The sequence below is a fragment of the Sinocyclocheilus rhinocerous genome, unplaced genomic scaffold (genome assembly GCF_001515625.1).
Source record: "Sinocyclocheilus rhinocerous isolate Xijiao unplaced genomic scaffold, SAMN03320098_v1.1 scaffold114, whole genome shotgun sequence".
In the NCBI taxonomy this organism is placed as follows: domain Eukaryota; kingdom Metazoa; phylum Chordata; class Actinopteri; order Cypriniformes; family Cyprinidae; genus Sinocyclocheilus; species Sinocyclocheilus rhinocerous.
In genome coordinates this window covers 458,526-471,001 of record NW_015646344.1, presented here as the reverse complement: position 1 = coordinate 471,001, position 12,476 = coordinate 458,526, and the positions used below count along the sequence as shown (strand labels likewise).

General features: G+C 37.0%; 1 protein-coding gene and 1 pseudogene across 1 annotated transcript in view; one reads left to right on the top strand and one right to left on the bottom strand.

The window, feature by feature from the left end:
- Window positions 1–8,981, bottom strand: part of LOC107707276 (kelch-like ECH-associated protein 1) — a 17,085-nt pseudogene extending 8,104 nt beyond the window's left edge.
- Window positions 8,982–12,204: 3,223 nt separating this feature from the next.
- slc12a10.1 (solute carrier family 12 member 10, tandem duplicate 1) overlaps window positions 12,205–12,476 on the top strand; it is a 13,389-nt gene continuing 13,117 nt past the window's right edge. The window contains exon 1 of the mRNA XM_016511287.1: window positions 12,205–12,236. The gene's annotated coding sequence lies outside the window, so the exon portion shown is untranslated. The remainder of the gene's footprint in view (window positions 12,237–12,476) is intronic.

The following is a 12,476-nucleotide window of genomic DNA, read 5'->3' as shown; positions in this document are numbered from 1 at the left end:
CCTGTCATGGCTATGGAGGCCGTCTGTGAACGTTCTGCCTGTCCTGTCACGGCTATGGAGGCCACCTGTGAACTCTCTGCCTGTCCTGTCATGGAGGCCGTCTGTGAACTATCTGCCTGTCCTGTCATGGAGGCCGTCTGTGAACTATCTGCCTGTCCTATTACGGCTATGGAGGCCATTTATGACTTTTGTCCTGCTCTGAACCGGTCAAGGAGGACATTTATGAACTCATGTCCTGCTCTGAGTTGGCCAAAGAGGCCATCTTAGAACTCCCAACCATGCCTGTAACAACCACAGAGACAGTACATGGACTTTATTTTTGCCCCGATTCAGCCATGGGATTTCCTTGGGAGCTCTCAGCCCAGTCTGTTACGACGAGGCCTTAAATGCACCTTTTCCCTGCTCTGTTAGCCCTGTTATGGCCATAGGGGCCATTAACAAACCTTTTGTCTGCCCTGCTAGCCCTGTCACGAGCCCAGAGACCATTAATAAACTGTCTGTCTGTCTAAATCTTGCTAATGAATCTGTTCCTGAATCATATGCCAGTCCCTTTTCTCTCCATGAGTCTGATGTTGAACCATCTGTCTGTGCAGATTCTATTAATGTCTGTTTAGTTTCAGTCACTGAAGTGACTCCCAGTTCAGTTTCTGTTAATCCATCTGATTTTGAACTGTCTATCTGTCTGGATTCTGCTGTTGAGTGTAGTTTTGAGGTGTCGTACTTGCCAGTTTCTGTCACTGAACTGTCTACTTCAGCCTCTGCCCTTGATTGTGAACTATCTGCCAGTCCTGTTCCAGCCAATGCATTTAACTATGAACTGTCTGTCCGTCCAGTCACTGTCAATGGACCCGATTCTGAATTATCTGTCTGTCCAGTCTCTACTAATGAGCCTTTCCTGTTTTATTCAAAATATTCACAAACATGCTCCCTATATTATGAAATACCTGATATTCCGATTCTGAAATATGTGCAAGCATGTGGGCACTTTTATAACGACCGTGTTAGTTGATCTATACCGGGTGATGGTCGCCGCCATGTTAGTTCGCGCTGAATCCGAGCTGTGGAATTTACAACACGCAAATTCATCTTCTCCTCCCGAAACACGTTAAAGTAGGTCTCCGGTAAACTGGGAGAAGAGCAGAGTAAACTTTATAGTTACCTACACAATCTGTATATGATATCAATAAAAACATGTAGTCAGATTAAATTTGTAAGGATCATTATTGTAAATGTATGGTTTTGCTAGTACTTATGTGTATTTAAATGTGTGAAACCTAAAATAAGCATTATATGGTTGAAAACACTGAATATTTTTGTGATAATATGACAAGTGCTCAGCGCACCCGATCTGGCTCGTGCCAGCCAAAGCGCGAAAGCAGATTTAAATTCAGCAGTTGATGACGTGACGCACTGAAAGTTCTAATCACACCGGTGTGATCGTACGCTTCAGGGACCGGCCAAGACTGATCACACCGGTGTGATCGTATGCGTTAAAGGGTTAATCAGATTAGTTTGATAGATAATATCAGAAATATGGTGGGAATTAAGTTATATTTTATCAATTTATACAACAGAGAGTGATAGTAAGATAGAGATTCAACAGAAAAGCGAAGCTACACGGAGCTACAATCACAAACCACTCAGCAGCACGGCCGAAAATTAGCCCATTATTTACTCACCATCAAGCTATCCTAGGCATATATGACTTCCTTTTTTCAGATGAATCCAATCAGAGTTAAATAAAAAATTGTCTTTGATCTTCCAAGCTGTTTAATGGCAGTCAGCGGGTGTTGCAGTGCATCAGTCCAAAAGAAGTGAAATAAAGCGCATCCATCCATAATAAAAAGTGCCTCACACGGCTCCGGGGCATTAACAAAGGCCTCCTGTAGCGAATCGATGCGTTTTTGTAAGAAAAATATCCATTTTCAAAACGTAATAATCACTTTAATCTAGCTTGTGCCAACAGTTGTACACGGAAGCAGCTCCAGGAGGATGACATATGAGGTCGGCGTTGCGCATTGTGCCGGTGAGTCTCGTGAAAACCAACGTTTGTTTACAGGAGCAAAGGCAGCAAAGTTTCCTTACTTTAGCAAAGGAAAACCAGTCTCCTCTTGGCTTATATCGAAATTCTCTGACATTCTTCTTTACAAATCCTCGTTTTGTACTTCTAATTCGTGACCGTTCTTTTGTTTTGATCTCTCCCCTGCGCTTCCTCGTTTGTCACTTCTGAGCGGCGCATGCGCAACGCCGACATCCTACGTCTTCCGCCCGGAGCTGCTTCCATGTACAACAGTGAGTGCAAGCTAGATTAAATTGATTATTACGTTTTAAATATGGTTATTTTTCTTACAAAAACGCATCGATTCGCTACAGGAATCACCCCCCGGAGCCGTGTGAGACACGTAAATGTATCTCCTCCTAGACTTTTAAAGCTACAACCACCAAACTCGGGTCAGATCTTCAGACTGGTCTGACTCGGGTTGCTATATCTTTTCTAACTAATCCGGCTTACGGTTTTCGTAAAAACTAAAAAAAAATCAAAACCACCTAATATCCCATATATTTTCATTGAGGGGGTGAAAACTTTTATACAATAAGAAGTATGGTGTATTTAAGCTGTCTATTGCTATAGCAAAGCTTAACAACTCCCTACTGAAAAAAACTGTGAAAACCAGCCTAACCTGATTGACTGCTTTGGCTGATCTTCCAAGCTGGTTTTAAAGTGGTTTTGGCCACTTTTTTAGCAGGCCAGGCTGGTCTTAGCTGGTTTTTAGCTGGTTTTTTACTGAATCAACTGGTTTTAGCTGGATTAGCATAGAAACCTGTTAACAACATGCTAATAACTTGCAAATCATGCTAGAAACATGCTAACACAATGCTAGTAACTTGTTAATCATGCTAACAACATGCTAGTAACATGCAAATCATTCTAGAAACGTGCTAGTAACTTGCTAATCATGTAAAAAAAGGCTAACACCATGATAGTAATGTGCTAATCATGCTAGAAACATGCTAGCAACTTGTTAAACATGCTAGAAAAATGTAAATCATGCTAGAATAATGCTAGCAAAATGCTAATAACTTGCTAATCATGCTAACAACATGATAGTAACTTGCTAATCATGCTAGAAACATGCTAACAAAATGCTAGTACCATGTTAATCATGTTAACAACATACTAGTAACTTGCTAATCATGCTAACAAAATGCTAGTAACTTGCTAATCGTGTTAGAAACATCCTAACAACTTGTTAAACATGCTATAAACATGTTAGCACCATGCTAGTAACATGCTAGAATCATGCTAGTAACATGTTAATCATGATTGAATCATGCTAGAAACATGCTAGTAAACTTATTTATCATGCTAACAAAATGCTAGCAACTTGCTAAAAATGTTAGAACCATACTAGCATCATGCTAGTAACATGATAATCATGCTAGCAACATGGTATTCACTTGCTAATCATGTTAACAAAATGCTAGTAACTTGCTAATCATGCTAACAACATGCTAGTAACTTGCTAATCATGCTAGAAACATGATAGCAACTTGTTAAAAATGTTAGCCATGCTAGAATCATGCTAGCAACATGCAAGTAACTTGCTAATCATGTTAATGACATGCTAACAAAATGTTAACACCATTCTAGTAACTTGTTAATTTTGCTAGAAACATGCTAGTAACATGCTAATCATGTTAGAAACATGTTAGTAACTTGCTAATCATCTTAACAAAATGCTAACACCATGCTAGTAACATGTTAATCATGCTAGCAACATGTTAATAACTTGCTAATTATGCTAACAACACCCTAGTAACATGCTAATCATTCTAGACAAATGCTAGTAACTTACTAATCATGTTATAAACATGCTTGCAACATGCTAATCATGCTAAAAACATGTTAGCAACATGCTAGTCATGCTAGAAACAGCCCAGCAACTACCCCAGGTACCCTACGTATATGTTTTATACCTATCTGTTTTTCTGATACTGATGACTGTATTGCCTTGAAAACATTCAAACTTTAATATTTAAAACTATTTTAACTTTCAAACTACTTCAAACTGAAAACTTTCAGACTGCAAGCTTTTAAAACTTTTTCAAAAGTTTGTCTACAAACTATTCAATCTAGTTTGTTTTGCCTTTTTTATTGATTTTATTTGTGTAATAATTGTATTTTTCAGCTGTGGCTCCTATTGAGATGGCGGCTGTCTGTGATGTACCTGGTTTGGAGTGCGCGGTTTGCAGTCCGTCATCCTCCGATCACCATGTAGGAGATTATTCACAGTTTTCAATGCTGTTTTCCCTCCTGAGCTCCTAAGCAGCAGTTTACAGCCCTGCACCTGTTAGAAGAGATTTTATTGATATTATGGAGCTTTACAGAAAACGAAGTGAGTGATTGTCCACGGTCGGGAGAGATGAGAGTCTCTGGACTTTATCATCCTTCACCCAGTTCACCAAGGCTCTGAACACGGCCAGCTGTCGAGAGAGAGAGAGAGAGAGAGAGAGAGAGAGAGAGAGAGAGTCTGAATGAGCTGCTGCCCCCTGCTGCGCTTTTCATGCTGATGCAGCGAGAAGCATGATTTTTGTCTGACAGTCATTCACTGCATTAGAAAGTAACAGTGCATTTGACATTTACATTTGTGCCATGTTTAAATTAGCGGATGTTTTTCCTGAAATAAGCGACTGTAGGGAGACAAACAGTAACATGAAGAGTGCATCAAAGCAAAGTTCCAGAATTTCTTAGAAAGACGCAGAGATGTAGGCTAGGTGAGGCGGGTTTATAGAGGGTGCAGCCCATTAATGAAACATGCAATCAAAATTACTGTTACTAGAGGTAAACTTCATATAGAGTATCTTAATTTTTTTTTTCACGTTTGAAAAAAAAAAAAAATTATTTCACTATTTAATTTTTTTGTTTACTTTTCTAAGCACCATTACTTCCCCAAAAACATAATTTTTAAAATGTATTTACTGATTGATTAGTTAAATTGTATTTACAATTAATTATTTTTGGCTTTGTTTTTTGGCATTTATTGAACTTTTATAAGCAATATTAATTCCCACAAATATTTTTTTTCTTTAATTGTTTTTATTTAATTTGTTTATTTAAAATTAATAAAATTTTGGTTTAAGTTTCTGTCTTTTATTTCTTGAACTTTTTTAAAGCAGCTTTACTTCCCACAAATATTATTTCCTGAATTGTTTTTATTTATTAGTTTATTAAAAATAAACTAATAAAATGTATTTGTATTTATTTTATAGTTTTTTATTTACATATTAATTTGATTTATTTAAATATAATTTAATTTTAGGTTGAGTTTCTCCCTATTTTGTCTTGTACATTATAGTCATTATTCATTTAGTAATTATTTATTATTAATAAATTAATAAATAGTTTTATTGTTCTTCAGAGCTTACCTCACTGTCTGCATTGAGCGCATCTCTCTCCAGCAGATGCTGCAGCTGAACACAGGGCAGATCGCTGAACTTCTCCCCCTCCGCGACCCTCTGAAAAGTGGGCTAAAACATAGTCCTCTGCCCGTCTGCCCAGATCCTCCAGAGTCCAGACTGTAAGATTCAGCCAAGGCCAGAATATCCAGACTTTGCTTACAGATTTGCATTTTTGTAATTTCTATTCAGCTTTCAGTTTAAGTTTTTACATCTAATATTTATATTTTATTTTATTTCAGTTAATGAAAATGTAAGTCACTCTTTTGCATTGCGGTTGCATTGCATTGTTATGTATGTATATGTGTCATGATTTACAGATGCAGAAAAGTGCCTAGATGTGTTATATACGTTTATACAACAGTTCTTTCTGGTCCTCGAATCTGATTGGCTGATAAGAGTGCGATATTAGAGTGATAACAGAACTCCTCCAACCATTTCACCATTTGTGTCACTCTGCTTGCCGTATTTCTCACAGCGAGTGTCATGACTCCCAAATCCACCGTAATTTAAAAATAATACAGTTTTTGTGACAATGAATGTAGTTTTATGAGTTTTTTTTTAGGCAATAATGTACTTGTTTAGACTTCAAATATGCAGTTTGAAGTTTGCTTCGATGTCTTCGGAGATGTGAGCTCCAGGGCGTCAGCGGACGTTCAGCGCTCATGAACCCACCGAGAGCTGCCTCACCTCGGCCAGATCTTCTGGAATTTGCCGCTGGCTCTGATGACTCTATAGTGGTTAAATATGAGATATAATTAGTTCTGGGTAATTCTAACAGGCAGTCTTTGGTCTCATTAATCAATGCAAAGCAAAATGTTTTGGCTGAGGGCAAAATCTCATCACGTTATATTTTATGTAACTTCAATGCTGTATATCAGAGTGCTGTCTTTGTACTTTTGACTGAATTGTCTAGCAACTTGTATGATGGCTGCTGTTGTTTATTATTCAATAAATAATATTTTATTTACATAATAGTAGTATTTAGTATTGGGAAACAGTGTGTGTTTGTGATGGTGATCTACATTGTTCCGCCATTAGATGGTGATAAGAGACTGTTTTTTATGAGTGAGTCAGCAGTAAAGACTTTTATATTGAAAGAGACTGAAACAGAAGTTATTTTTACTTTTAACAACAACTTGTAAGATGCAGCCAACAAATGCAGTGAGGAGCGTTGTCATCGGAAATAACCCTTAACAGATGAAAGATAGTACGGCAAAGATTTCCTCAGCGGACATTCAGAAGAGACATAAACAAATAATGCAGTGAGTGAAACTGCTCCAAGTGTGGCTCATTTCATTTTATACAACAGTCCTTTCTGGTCCTCAAATCTGATTGGCTGAGAGGAGTGCAATATTCTAGTAATAACTGCGCTCCAATCATTTCACCGCTTGTATCACTCTGCTTGTGCTATTTCACACGAGTAAATAATAAATAATACTGTTTTTGTCACAGAATGTAGTTAACAATTTTTTAGGTGAGAATGTACTTGTTTTGACTTCAAATATGCAGATATGTTTGTTAATAAAGATAATGTCTATTTGAAAATTTGATATTTTGAGAATTTGCCGCTGGCTCTGATTTCTCTATAGTGGTTAAACATGAGATATAATTCGTTTTGGGTAAATATGCGGTTTGTTAATAAAGTGACATTTTTCCGCCGTTAGATGGCGACAAGAGACTGCTTTACGAGTCAGCGGTAAAGACTTTTATATTGAAAGAGACTGAAACAGAAGTTATTTTTACTTTTAACAACAACTTGTAAGATGCAGCCAACAAATGCAGTGAGGAGCGTTGTCATCGGAAATAACCCTTAACAGATGAAAGATAGTACGGCAAAGATTTCCTCAGCGGACATTCAGACTAATGTTTTATTGTGAATATGAGATTGAGCTGAAGAATGAATGCAGGTAATCACACTCGCTCAGTCCATCTCTCTCTCATAATACTATATAGAATACAGTGATATTTTAATAAACTGATACAATAAGCTTTCAATGAAGCAACTCAACCTTCCTTCGTTACTAAAGTTCTAAAGTGACGTTTTTGAATTAGTAACAGATCTTGAGCTCAGCTGTTAAACTGTCAAACTGAGATTTGAATATGTGGCGGAAGAAAGTAGTTCTGCGCAAAAGAGGGTTTTAAAAGACACATCGTTGTTGTTTTTCTTATATATTTACACACTCCTGCCATCAAACTGTTGTATAAACGCAATATCACACTCATAGACGTACGATATGGCTGTATATCGGCACGCTTTGGTTATCTACTGCCGAATCACAGCCGTGCCGATATACAGCCATATCTCACGTCTGATATTGCTCATATATGTGTCATATAGTTTACTGATGCAGAAAAGTGCCAAGATGTGCTTAGATGCTAAAAAATGTGTAATCATTATTGATTCATACTACAATACAAAATGATTTGTCAAATAAATGAAACATGACGAAACATTCATTTGAGTTTAAATTGTTATAGCTTACTTCGAGAGATTGCAGTGATACATGACCTGGTGAAAAAGGACTGAAATAATAATATTGAAAGTAGGTTTTAAAAGTGTGCCCCCCCCCCCACACACACACACACACCCCTTTTAGTCATACTGTTTCAACCAAAACTATTTTATCATTTAGAGAAATAGTGTTCCTTTAATTAGGAACCATTGTTATGCTCTAAAAGTGTAAACCTATTGAGCACAGTACAATCAAGCTTAAATGCCCCCTTTACCTGAATTAAACAATAATTTATTTTAATTGTGTATATGACCTATTTATTTTAATTGCAACATTGTTTCTATTATTTATATTTAGCTTGCATTTTTTAGATCTTGTAGTTACCAGAGAAACGGTCTCCACTGTCTGTCTGTATGATGACATCACAGCAAATGTTTCTCTCCCACAGTGTTCGTATGACCCCCTCTCTTCGCTCCTGCTGACCACAGCGTCTTTGCCACACAGTAGCTCGAGTCTTTCGGCCCCTAAACACCTACAGGCTTCCAGAACATCATCTGTTTCTCCACTGTCCACTTCTCCACTGTAGCTGAAGTCCAGTACAGCCTTCAGTCCTGCAGGAGTCACCCGTCCTCCATCCAGCTCCACTTCCTTAAGCCCCGCCTCTCTGGATAACAGCCACGCCTCTGCCTTTTGACTGACAGCGGCGAGCACCAGGTGTTTTAACCTGCAGTCCAGGAGAAGCCCCTCCTCCTTGAGTCCTCGCAGTGAGGCGAAGAGGGCATTGCAGTGTGAGGAAAGCACAAAGGGGCGGAGCTCCGTGTCAAAGAGAGGCTCTATAGGAGGAGGTTTTCTGAAAGTGGGCGGGGAATGGGTTGATGTGGGAGGAGTTAAAGGGACGATTGACTTTTTTTCTCTAACATTTCTTTTTAGACTTGAGGATGCAATGTGACTTCCAGCTTCCTTTTCTCTTCTTTCTTCATGTCTGCTTTTCACAGAAGAAGACTGGAGATGAACGGGCGTATCTACCGCCTTTTTCTCTAATTTCCCTCTGGTTTTGTACTGAGACATTGGAAACCTATTAAAAGTGTGAAAGCATTCCGTAAATGAACAATTATCTGAACCATCGAAGCATTTCTAAGCAAAGAAGTGCAACTGTTGGCTCTGTTATCAGGAAGAAGTTGCGTCAGATCATCAAAACACTTTCTAGGAAATCTCGCTTTACAAGAGGTAATTAAATAAAAAAATTATATGGGAACAATGCATGTTGACAGTGCTCTCAAATATGACCAAATTATCACTAAAAAAGTGGCCTGCCATATTTTAAGTGGTCATTGCTGCTGAAGATGACAAAACAGAGAAAAGTAAAATAAAATAAAATGACCACCCATTGCATTTATTGCTGCATTATTTTTCTCCCATTATGTCACACATATATATATATATACATATATATATATATATATATATATATATATATACATACATATATAAACAATTAGATCTTATCTACTTTTGTTTTTGTTTTGTCACTTTTGTTTACTTGAACTTTTGTTTCCGTGCTTTTAAATGTAACCAAATGTCAGTGTAATATTAATAGTTCAGTCAAATAAATTGGACCTTAACAGGTCTTTTTTTGAAAGTCACTTTATATATTTACAGTAGCATACACATTTTTTAAGCACGTGGTCCAACATACTTTATCTTTCACAGAGTTAATAAGTAATTTCTATTGGCAGTAATTTTAAAAAGAAAAGAAAAAATGAGGAGGTTTTATTCATTGGCATTGTTCTGTGAGCAGTGAGTCTTTATCGTGCTCATTATATCAGAGGTGACCCCGCTGAAACACAATCGCATGTTGACACTGACTGACACACGAAAGCTCTTGAACGTGAATAATGACTCTGCAATGCTCCCTTAACTACAGTTTAACCTGCTCCAACTCACCGTTATTTCTGTCCTAAATATCAGAAGTACTCGAAGCTTTCCGCGCTTGTCCTTGAAGCAGCTACAGTCTGTGAATGTGTTTGCTTTCTGTGAATCAATCGAAAAGAAAAGAAAATGTTATTGAACAAAAAATATGTTATTTAGTCTGTTTGTGGTTAATCTCATGAAAGCACGTCCGCGTCATTTTCGTCCTAAACTCAGAAGGAAAGCAAAATGTAATAGCCTACTATTTTTTGAATAAACTAATTGTAGGGGAGACGGGGGATGGTTGTAACACGGGACAGATGTAACACTTCCAATTTCTCAAATAAGGAACGAGTTAAAAGTCACCTAATTCACTTCAAACATTCTCAGTTTAGTCCTTATTCCACATGTGAGGAAGTAGAGCCCTGTGGCAGACACAGCAGATTTTAGAGGAGAAAAACTCATTTTGATTTGTAAAAAAAGTAACTTTTTATTCTTCATTTGTTTTTATGATGCCAATCTCTGCTTTGTAGTTAAACTCATCAACGTTAAATTATGTTTAGTGTGTGTCTGTGTAAGTATTTTTCATGAAAGTTGTTAGTGCTAATATTTCATGTCTTCAAGACTCTGCGTTAGTTGTAACAACAATGAAATATGTTATTACTTACTCTAAGAATTTTTTTTAATTATTATTATTATTTATATTTTTTCTTTGAATTTCCACGTCTTAGAAGAGAAAAGCAAACTAAGGGGTGTCTCTAAATGTTCAAGTTCAATTATATTCTGGCCAATTATGTCTGACATGAGCAAACATGCTTAAACACACACACACACACACACATGCACGTTATTCAGTTTTATCACGATGCTAATGTAACACACAAACACATACCAATGATGTTGAAAAGTCAGTGTTGAAAAAAAATTTCAAAATACTTTTTTTTTGTCATATTCCTTGTTGCATAATGTTACATCTCACCCCGCGGTAGGCCTATGTTACAACTAACCCAGACTATGGGGTGAATTGCAACATTTCACTCCTCGTGTTTGAAACTAAACCATGCATTTTCTGTTTGTGTTATAAAGATAACAGCAACGACATTTGATTGCAGACACTTGTAACTAGTTTGAATCACATTTTGAACGCACTGGCTTAAAATAACTCCAAGATACAGACAGAAATGTCAAAAATGTTACAACCATCCCTGATCTCTCTATATTTCTGGATCATTCGCATTAGTGTAAGGCTTCGGATGTTTATTTCATTCTCATTTCTCTCACTGATGATTCTTGTTTTTCATATTGTCCAGACAATGATTATTCATCAATATTTGGTAGGCAATATGTAAATGTATGTTTCTTACGGTTTTGCGAATGAACGCGAGCATCCCAGTTTTAATACAATGTTCTTAATAAAGCTCTTTATATGGCGCGATAAGATAAAGTTCTCATGAAATTTCTGCAAAACATTAATCTTGGACCGTATATTCAGTGCTGTGTTTAATTCCAGGAATTATCTGAACCGTTCTGACACCCGTTTACAGGCCTACAGATGAGTGGCGCTCCCTCTTTTTAATAGAAAGTTCTGCCAACTAAACCCATGATTACCTCAGTCAGTCAGTAATGAGCCAACAAATTGTTTAAGATAGGTTTTTATACAAACCTGTGCGTGTGTGCGCGCGCGCATAGACAGATTATGGCGTATTTCACGGTTGTGTAAAGCATTGAACACCATGTTAAAAGTTTCCTATTAAGATCACTCGTTTCTTTACTCAAGTGAACTTGAGACCTCGAGGCCATAAAGTCTAGAACGTTTGTAAAAGGAGTTTCTCCAAAAGATCATAAAATCAGTGACAAAGCACATTGCTTTTGTGTCTTTTGTTGCCTTTGTGTAGGCTATATAAAGTACTTTCAGTGCAACTAAACGCTTTTCTTCCTTCAATTACTAAGTTCAATCATATCATAAAATCAGAAGTCCATTTTTTAGCTCTTTTTTACCACCCTTTCCATTTACTGTTGCATTCTGTGTAATGGAATATCAGCCTCATATTAGATGTTATTATTTGGGTTAATGATTGACCGGAACCAGTTGACACAGATACCGTTATCAGGATAATCCGAAGAGGAAACGGAGCGCGCTTGACATCTTTTATGTCATCAATTATGCAGAAATGCGTCTCAGAACTAGCAGCGTCCACGTGGGATGAGAGGAGGTGTAACTTTTGCTATAAATTAAGAAAGCCAAGATGATAACGGAAGACAAAACTGCAGCGCTGCTCAAAAGGAGATGAAAACTCTTTAGAATAATTTAGTTGGTTTTCTGCTGCATTTGTTCGCGTTTTCTTTATTCATTCAGGAATTAAGTTTCAAATGAAGAGGAGACCAGCTGTCAACCAATAGAGGAACATAAATAAAGTAAGTTCTTGAATATTTTGGTGCATTTCCCCCCGCCCAAATCTACTATTTTGACCAAAGCTAAATCTGTTCACATATCAACGCCACAACTTTGATTAAAGTATTAGATTAGAAGTAGTGCAGAGTCTACAATTTGGTATAAAATTATATTTATTTAACTTTGGATAAATTGCATAAAATAATTACAAATATTTAATTAATTATTTAAATAAATGATATAATGATTTTATAAACATTAAA